The sequence below is a fragment of the Chelonia mydas genome, chromosome 11, assembly GCF_015237465.2.
Source record: "Chelonia mydas isolate rCheMyd1 chromosome 11, rCheMyd1.pri.v2, whole genome shotgun sequence".
In the NCBI taxonomy this organism is placed as follows: domain Eukaryota; kingdom Metazoa; phylum Chordata; order Testudines; family Cheloniidae; genus Chelonia; species Chelonia mydas.
Window position 1 is genome coordinate 37,972,315 of NC_051251.2, and position 10,162 is coordinate 37,982,476.

At 43.4% G+C, this 10,162-nt stretch overlaps 1 non-coding gene across 1 annotated transcript; it reads left to right on the forward strand.

Annotated features, from left to right (window-relative positions):
- Window positions 1–5,315: 5,315 nt before the first annotated feature.
- On the forward strand, window positions 5,316–5,421 carry LOC114018707. Its single transcript, XR_003563978.2, has one exon. It is a non-coding gene; the product is annotated as a U6 spliceosomal RNA (small nuclear RNA).
- The last annotated feature ends 4,741 nt before the right edge of the window (window positions 5,422–10,162 follow it).

Here is a 10,162-nt window from a genome sequence, read left to right on the forward strand (position 1 = left end):
CCCTGTAAGCTAACCACCCTCCCCTCCTCCCTTCGATCACCACTTGCAGAGGCAATAAAGTCATTGTTACTTCACATTCATGCATTCTTTATTCATTCATCAGACAAATAGGGGGATAAGTACCAAGGTAGCCCAGGAGGGGTGGTGGAGGAGGGAAGGAAAATGCCACACAGCACTTTAAAAGTTTACAACTTTAAAATTTATTGAATGTCAGCCTTCTGTTTTTTGGGCAATCCTCTGTGGCGGAGTGGCTGGTTGGCCGGAGGCCCCCCACCGCATTCTTGGGTGTCTGGGTGAGGAGGCTATGGAACTTGGGGAGGAGCGTGGCTGGTTACACAGGGGCTGTAGCGGCGGTCTGTGCTCCAGCTGCCTTTGCTGCAGCTCAACCATACGCTGGAGCATATTGGTTTGATCCTCCAGCAGCCTCAGCATTGAATCCTGCCTCCTCTCATCACGCTGCCGCCACATTTGAGCTTCAGCCCTGTCTTCAGCCCGCCACTTACTCTCTTCAGCCCGCCACCTCTCCTCCCAGTCATTTTGTGCCTTCCTGCACTCTGACATTATTTGCCTCCACGCATTCGTCTGTGCTCTGTCAGTGTGGAAGGACAGCATGAGCTCAGAGAACATTTCATCACGAGTGCGTTTTTTTTCTTTCTAATCTTCACTAGCCTCTGGGAAGGAGAAGATCCTGTGATCCTTGAAACACATGCAGCTGGTGGAGAAAAAAAAAGGGACAGCGGTATTTAAAAAGACACATTTTATAAAACACTGGCTACACTCTTTCAGGGTAAACCTTGCTGTTAACATTACATACATAGCACGTGTGTTTTCGTTACAAGGTCGCATTTTGCCTCCCCCCACCGCGTGGCTACCCCCTCAACCCTCCCCCCTCCCCGTGGCTAACAGCGGGGAACATTTCTGTTCAGCCACAGGCAAATAGCCCAGCAGGAACGGGCACCTCTGAGTGTCCCCTGAAGAAAAGGACCCTATTTCAACCAGGTGACCATGAATGATATCTCACTCTCCTGAGGATAACACAGAGAGATAAAGAACAGATGTTGTTTGAATGCCAGCAAACATACACTGCAATGCTTTGTTGTACAATGATTCCCGAGTACGTGCTACTGGCCTGGAGTGGTAAAGTGTCCTACCATGGAGGACGCAATAAGGCTGCCCTCCCCAGAAACCTTTTGCAAAGGCTTTGGGAGTACATCCAGGAGAGCCGCGAATGCCAGGGCAAATTAATCCTTTCACATGCTTGCTTTTAAACCATGTACAGTATTTTAAAAGGTACACTCACCGGAGGTCCCTTCTCCGCCTGCCAGGTCCAGGAGGCAGCCTTGGGTGGGTTCGGGGTTACTGGCTCCAGGTCCAGGGTGAGAAACAGTTCCTGGCTGTCGGGAAAACCGGTTTCTCCGCTTGCTTGCTGTGAGCTATCTACAACCTCCTCCTCATCATCATCATCTTCTTCGTCCCCAAAACCTGCTTCCGTGTTGCCTCCATCTCCATTGAAGGAGTCAAACAACACAGCTGGGGTAGTGGTGGCTGAACCCCCTAAAATGGCATGCAGCTCATCATAGAAGCGGCATGTTTGGGACTCTGACCCGGAGTGGCCGTTCGCCTCTCTGGTTTTCTGGTAGGCTTGCCTCAGCTCCTTAAGTTTCACGCGGCACTGCTTCGGGTCCCTGTTATGGCCTCTGTCCTTCATGCCCTGGGAGATTTTGACAAAGGTTTTGGCATTTTGAAAACTGGAACGGAGTTCTGATAGCACGGATCTCCCCATATAGCGATCTCCCGTTCAGTCCATGCTGGAGCTCTTTTGCGATTCTGGGACTCCATCATGGTCACCTCTGCTGATGAGCTCTGCATGGTCACCTGCAGCTTGCCACGCTGGCCAAACAGGAAATGAGATTCAAAAGTTCGCGGTTCTTTTCCTGTCTACCTGGGCAGTGCATCTGAGTTGAGAGTGCTGTCCAGAGCGGTCACAATGGAGCACTCTGGGATAGCTCCTGGAGACCAATACCGTCGAATTGTGTCCACAGTACCCCAAATTCGAGCCGGCAAAGCCGATTTAAGCGCTAATCCACTTGTCAGGGGTGGAGTAAGGAAATCGATTTTAAGAGCCCTTTAAGTCGAAAAAAAGGGCTTCGTCGTGTGGACAGGTGCAGGTTTACATCGATTTAACGCTGCTAAATTCGACCTAAAGTCCTAGTGTAGATCAGGGCTAAGTCTACTACCAACAACTACTTCCTTGTTTTACAGTATGGCAAACAGACTTTGTTCAGACAATGACAATCGATCAGCCTTGTTAGGGTTAGGGTATTAAACTACAAAGAGCAGACATGTTTATTCATTATGATTATTATTTGTAAAGGGTTAGATGTTTCAGATGGGTATAACCAAAATAAATCCTTTGTTTATTAAGTTAAACACATTAAATGGACTAGTTCCTTGATCTCAGCTCTAATTGCTGTGTATTGTCACTGTGTTTACAGAACAGTAACTGACTGTACAAAGAAGTTTGTTGACTACCCAGTATTTCCAAAGGCAAACTCGATAATGTTTCTTTAACCTTTACATTCACACAAGTGTAATTATAAATGGAACTGCAAAACCGGATTGTGAAAATATATGTTCTGCTATGTAACGATGACTTCATTCCCAAGTTGATTTTCTGCACTGTGTGAGCAAATTCTGCGGAAATGCTCATACCCTCAATTCTTAAATATTTGAAAACTCACCTGGAAACTGCATTGCGCCAACAAATATGAGACTTTTTAAAATATAAAGCTAAGAGGCTCGATTCACTGGTACATTCCGGCTTCTTTCAACAGCTCTGTGAATGCAAAGCAGCCATGAGCCTGATTTAACTGGATCGGAGGAAAGCAGCCAAAGCAAATGAGTAAATCTGGCCCTATGATGAAAATCTATACGATGAAGCATTTCCACCTCAGAAACATAATGTCATAGTCTGCAGTGAGGGAGTCCGTTCTGAGTTAGGCAAAACTCCCTCTCCGTCTCTTTCTTTCTCTGCAACTGTAGTATTTAACTCTGTAAAATCATTTGAGATGGACCCTGATCCTGTGAACACTTGCTGCTGAGCCTGCTGCTTACTGTTGTGTGACAAGTTCCATTGAAGTGCTTGCCAAAATGCTGCATTGTATTGCATTTCCTATGTCAAATGTATGCGGTCAGCTAAAGATCACTGTGTTAGAATACATGAGATCACAGTCATTACATTGTTTTGTGTAACAGATCTGCTACCTTTCTAAAACAAAGAGCCTGCTTGCTCTGATGCTCACATGCCATCCCAGGTCACTACACTGAGAGCAAAACGTATGGTTAGTACTTTTATTAGGAAGGGCTTTGTTCTTTAAAACTTTCTGTAGCTGGCTTCCTGCCAGTCAGATTCAGGGCATGCTCCCTCATGTCCTCTGACAAACACCTGCTGACATCATGAATTCCGCCCCCCCCCCCCCCCCCCCCCCCGTTCTAGATGGCAATCAGAGAGGTGTGGCTTCACCCTGTAGGGGTATAAGCAAGAGTTCTGTAGTGTCAGTGACCTCAGAATCTTGAACCCATGGATCGAGATTAGATTCAGCCAGTTGATACAAATCCAACTACAGATCATCCTACACAGCTGAAACCTTCCAAACCCAAAATTCTGATGCATAAAGCCTACAGAAGGTTGCTTTAAATTATAAAAAAAAATTCAACAGGTAAAGGTGAAATGTCATTTTTCTCTCTTGCTACTGGCTTGGGCAAAGAGTCTCACTGGAGTTTTTGTTAGAACCAGACTTTGTGAAATGATCTGACTTTTCCTGTAACATTGTGAATGATCATAATAAAGAAGGAACCAATTGTTTTAAATAAGCATTTTTACCTTTCTGAAGCTCCTCAAAATACATACTCCTCAGCAAGCATCATTCTGCTGATTACCAGAAACAGATTAATACACCAGACTAACAAGCTGGGCAAGTGCTAGAACAGACTGTCCTTTTAGGGTTGGATGTCTAGCTTAGGGTGACCAGATGTCCCAATTTTATAGGGACAGTCCCGATTTTTGGGTCTTTTTCTTATATAGGCTCCTATTACCCCCCACTCCCTGTCCTTATTTTTCACATTTGCTGCCTGGTCACCCTAGTCTAGCTACATAACATTTGTAGCACTTTGCAGACTAGAGAAGCTGATATATGGTTTAGGACAGAATTAGATAATAGAAGATATCTGATCATCATATTTCTCCCCACCATGTGCAGAAACAACTAATGGCACAAGATGTATCAGTTATGGCATTAAAGTGAAATGACATTTTGCCGTAGCCAAACAGTCTATAAATATTAAACTTCTGATAAGCCAAAATCTCTAAGGAAATAGAAAGGAAAATGAATCCAGGGTCATTAAAAACAAATTATCACATTAAAATAACAAATGAAAATATGTTCTATACGAAGGAACTTTAGGTTCAAAGTCCAATCTTTCCATTGATTTCAGTAGTTTTGGATCAGGCCCTTTGTCTAGAAATTAGAAATAAGCCCTGAAAATAGGCATTGAAAAAAATGTCATAGATATCGTTCTTTGCTCTTTGAATAGTGAGCCTAGATTGCTCTGAAAGATTAATAGTAGTGTGCATGCCAAATAGTGACTCAACTTCTTGAGTAGTCCCATTGACACCAATGGACTCAGATACTATTCATTGGATACTATTCATCAGAGTATTTTGGGGCAAAAATACAAGTCACTTTTAAAATCAGTAAATTGTAGATTATTACTTTCAAATATTCAAAATATGACAGATTTGTTGCTCACCATAGATGTAAGAAAGAACCATAGAAGAAACCGCAAGGATCCAGTTCAGTGCAGTTAGCCAAAGATGTGTACACCCATTTCCAACCACAGTCTGCATCATTCTAACCCATTAACGGGGTCTGAAGCTTTTTAAGTGGGCAATGACTATTTGCACCTTGTGTCAGTAACCTTGCAGTCACCATGCTACAGTTCATTGACATAAAATGGAGAGTTTAAACTTGACTAAAGTAATCACAGCACACAAAGTCAGGGCACTTGGGCAGCAGTCCGCTCTGCTGTGGTTAAAACATACACCTCTTGAAATTATAGGAAGACAATATTATAGCATTACTCAGCAAGCAATGCTGTGGGTCAGAGTAGGTTAGTATCCCCATTGTAAACACCAACCTCAGCCTTAATAATTGGTTCTGTAAAAAAAATTGCTGAGTAATAGACATACTGGTTCAGAGGTTAAGTTTAGAGAGAATAAACATTTGGTCCTTACCCAAAAGCTTGCTTTTCTGCCCATACCCAGGCCTGAGCACATATACTAAAATTGGAACGATACAGAGAAGATTAGCATGGCCCCTCCGCAAGGATGACACGCAAATTCGTTAAGCATTCCCAAGCCTGATCTCTGTTCCCTCCTCTCTGACATCGGCTAAAACCCTTTGTCATCACGGCTAATAGGTTGAGTTTTCTACATCTAGATAACTAACATGTGACAGTAAAATCATAGTGGAGCCAAGCGCCCTGTAGTTCTTATCACGAGGCAGTGAGGCGAGGTCAGTGCAGTATCCCCCATCGGTCGTTGATCTTGCCTTGTTCACCTTATGGTAAAACTATGGTGGCTCATCTCCGCTAGATCTTTACAGCGAGACAGGCATTATTTAGCCTCAGTAAAACACATCTTTTTTAACAGTAAAGTCAAAGCTTAAGTAGCTAGCCAACCAATTAGCCTCACTACAACCCACCCCTCCTGCTGTGACCTTGCTTAGAAAGGCTCAGCAGGCCTCTGTCCTCTTGGTGACCCCCGGCCCCCTCAGCTTTCAAACACTTCTTCACAGGGCCTCATCGTGAAAGAGTCGCTAAGTCACGTTTTGATTTACAACCTTTATTTGTTCTGCTTATTTAGACAATGATTGAAGGGAGTCAGGGATTTGTTCTGCAGTTAGATGTTAACAGATCCTTCTCTGGAGCATCCAGTTGGATATGTTTGAATACACAGCAGGCTAAATATATTTTTAAATGTTTAAAACAAAAAGAAAAATGAACCCAGCCTTCAGATAAATTATTTGCTATCTTTAAAAGGAAGCAATCAGGTGGGTAAATAAAAGCATGACTATCTGTGGGGAGACAAACAAGAAATTTCAGGTTGGATGGGTGCTGCCTATGAGCAAAGGAATACATCATGGAGGTAAACACTAGGGAGGGAGAAGAGCTATTTAGCTAATAGACAATGTTTGCACAAGAACAAATGGGTAGAAACTCGCCATGAACAGGTTTGCTTGTAATGGGGTAGGGGGGACAGGGCTTGGCATGGGGGGCAGGAGTCCCTTCTGGGTTATGTTTTATGTTTCTAAAATCTCATGCTTCAGGCCTTCAGCTCGTCACCTGCAGGGGTCAGGAAGGAGTTTTCTTCCCAGTGCATTCTGGGGAGGGGGGGGTTAGCTTGGTTGGGTTGATGGTTGGTTTTGGTTTTTTGTCTATTTCCTCCGAAGCATCAGAGATGGCCACAGCTGAAGATGGGACACTGGATGGGGAGGACCAAGGCTCAGAGGTGGCACCAAGTATTCTCTCAGGTGTTTGTCTGGCTGGTTCTTGCTCACATGCTCATGGTCTAACTGATTGCCATATTTGGGGGCCTGGAAGGAATTTTCCCCCAGGCCTGATTGACAGATATAGGTTTTTTTCACCTTTGGGGTCTGAGTCACTTGCTGAGACCATGGGCTATATATATCAGTTCCTGCCTTTTCAGGGGCTTTGAGCATTGGTGCACCTCAGTCTCTTCTGTTTTCTTGTGGGCTATAATATTTTGATTTGGTTGTTGGGACCAATGTGGGGGTTCTGGGTTGTGTAGGAGGCATGAGATATACAGGAAGTCAGACGATGATTTGGTGATCCCTTCTGGCCTTAAAATCTATGACTACGACTATGATTCAAATATTCCCACTTTTTCAGTGCAAGGCAGGCCCTGTTTTGTGCCCAGTCACATCCAGCTTCATGTTTTCCAAACTACTAATAGTGCATCTGCCAAATCTAGCATTTTTCCTGGAACATTACTGCTTTCTGGCACTCTTTAGATTTGCTGGAAAGTGGGAAACCAATCTATTGCTTTCTCTGGGTTCAGTTCAAGTAGCATTTCTGTGTACTAAGTAAGAACCACAGCACTAAAACATGAAAGGCCAGGGCTGGGATTTTCAAAGGTATCTGAGGGAGTTAGATGCCAAAATCCCATTGAAATTCAGTCCATGGAATGTACACTACTTTTGCCTGAGGGATTCTTTTTACCAGGATCTAAGTTAAAAGGAATCATTTAACTTATTGTGTTGGTCTCAGTTTATTCTAATATTACTTTGCATGAGCAGAAGAAGGTCAAATTGCAATACATTTAATGTTTCCTTTTAACCAAAGTATTTATGTCACTGTATATGCAAAGTCACCATCTGTTCTTCATATTTCTTCCAACATCCTTCATGAGAGTAAGCTAGTGGGGAAATATCTTCAATATTCATAGACAGATTATTTCTCTCATGCATACGTTTGGCTGCCCTTTGGCAAACATTATTAAGTTTCCTATAGAAGGCACTCCCTAGCTCCAAGGTGTGACATAGTTGTTTACAATTAACTAAAGGAACTGGTTTTACCACAGTAGATTAGTATATTGTCCAAAAAAAATAACCCCCAAAAATCCCTAGTGGCAGTGATCCAATAAAAAGCTTCAAGCACAAGAGAGTTAGCCACAAACTGTGACTTCCTATTCTGGGTCATAGCTGTAGAGTACTCAGATGACCATATATTTCCAATATGTCACCACACATTAATTCCAGATTGACACACCAGATAACCAAGTTGCGTCCATGCTTTGGGCCAAAGTCTGCTGTCAGGTGTAGCATTCTGGACTATCTCTGACTGGCAGAGGACTTGGTTCAGAGCAGCATTCAAGTCAGGTTACTTTACACTCCGTCAGGGCCAGGGGCAAGATAACACTGGTCCAAGAGTCAGGAGCCACAATCAGCTGAGAATCTCCCAATGACTCACACACTCAAATTAAATTTTGAGTGGAATTACTCCAGATTCTCAGTTGTGCCCCTGACAGTAAAATCAGTCCTTCATCTGTCAACGTAAGGTGCTTCTAGGGAGATCATCATGGTCTCTTCTGAACACTGATGATAACACTTTGTGCTGTTCTAATGCCTTGCGTATGATGATCTCAAAGACTACTCAAACAAATCTTAATAAATTAAGCTGCACTGCAGCCCTGTGAGAAAGGAAGTGTTAATGTCCCATATTTACATATGGGAACTGAGGCACAGCTTGTTATTTTTGCAGTTTATTTTAATTCCTTCATCTCCAAACGATGGTCACATAAACACCACCCTATACCGGAAACCTACTGACCGCTATTCCTACCTACATGCCTCCAGCTTTCACCCAGACCACACCACACGGTCCATTGTCTACAGCCAAGCTCTACGATACAACCGCATTTGCTCCAACCCCTCAGACAGAGACAAACACCTGCAAGATCTCTATCAAGCATTCTTACAACTACAATACCCACCTGCTGAAGTGAAGAAACAGATTGACAGAGCCAGAAGAGTACCCAGAAGTCACCTACTACAGGACAGGCCTAACAAAGAAAATAACAGAAAGCCACTAGCCGTCACCTTCAGCCCCCAACTAAAACCTCTCCAACGCATTAGCAAGGATCTACAACCTATCCTGAAGGACGACCCATCACTCTCACACATCTTGGGAGACAGGCCAGTCCTTGCCTACAGACAGCCCCCCAACCTGAAGCAAATACTCACCAGCAACTACATACCACGCAACAGAACCACTAACCCAGGAACCTATCCTTGCAACAAAGCCCGTTGCCAACTGTGCCCACATATCTATTCAGGGGACACCATCACAGGGCCTAATAACATCAGCCACACTATCAGAGGCTCGTTCACCTGCACATCCACCAATGTGATATATGCCATCATGTGCAAGCAATGCCCCTCTGCCATGTTCATTGGTCAAACTGGACAGTCTCTACGTAAAAGAATAAATGGACACAAATCAGATGTCAAGAATTATAACATTCATAAACCAGTCGGAGAACACTTCAATCTCTCTGGTCACGCGATTACAGACATGAAAATTGCGATATTACAACAGAAAAACTTCAAAACCAGACTCCAGCGAGAGACTGCTGAATTGGAATTCATTTGCAAATTGGATACAATTAACTTAGGCTTGAATAGAGATTGGGAGTGGCTAAGTCATTATGCAAGGTAACCTATTTCCCCTTGTTTTTTCCTACCGCTCCCCCCCCACTGTTCCTCAGACGTTCTTGTTAAAGCCTGGGTTTGTGCTGGAAATGGCCTACCTTGATTATCATACACACTGTAAGGAGAGTGATCACTTTAGATAAGCTATTACCAGCAGGAGAGTGAGGTGGGGGGAGAGAAAACCTTTTGTAGTGATAAACACCCATTTTTTCATGGTCTGTGTGTATAAAAACATCCTCACTATATTTTCCACTTTATGCATCCGATGAAGTAAGTTGTAGCTCATGGAAGCTTATGCTCAAATAAATTGGTTAGCTCTAAGGTGCCACAAGTACTCCTTTTCTTTTTGCGAATACAGACTAACACGGCTGCTACTCTGAAACATCTCCAAACAGTTATTTCACCTTGTCATTTACAGTGTTAAAGCTGCAGATCATGAGCCAGTGTAGGGCAAGCCACAATACCACATACTAATACCTCTGCATCCTGCTTCTACTAGCATTTTGAGTAATTGTACTTTACCTCTGTTTAATTGCTAAAAAACCTATTTCCTCCCATTTCAGAGAACTCACATCTCTCAGCTCGCCAGACCTTCACTTCTGGACAGCAAGGCTTCGGAAGTAACTTTTTCTGTTTAGCCCCAAATGGTATCATGCTCCCGTGTCCAAATAATACAAAGTCCTAAAAAATAGAGACGCTGAACAACAGTGTGTATAACTGGTTCCAGAATTAACCCAGGAAACAGGATCTATTATTTTTGTTTGCAACTTAAATTATGGAGCAACTGTTTTAAGAAAGCTTATGCTTAAATAAATTGGTTAGTCTCGAAGGTGCCACAAGTACTCCTTTTCTTTTTGCGAACACAGACTAAC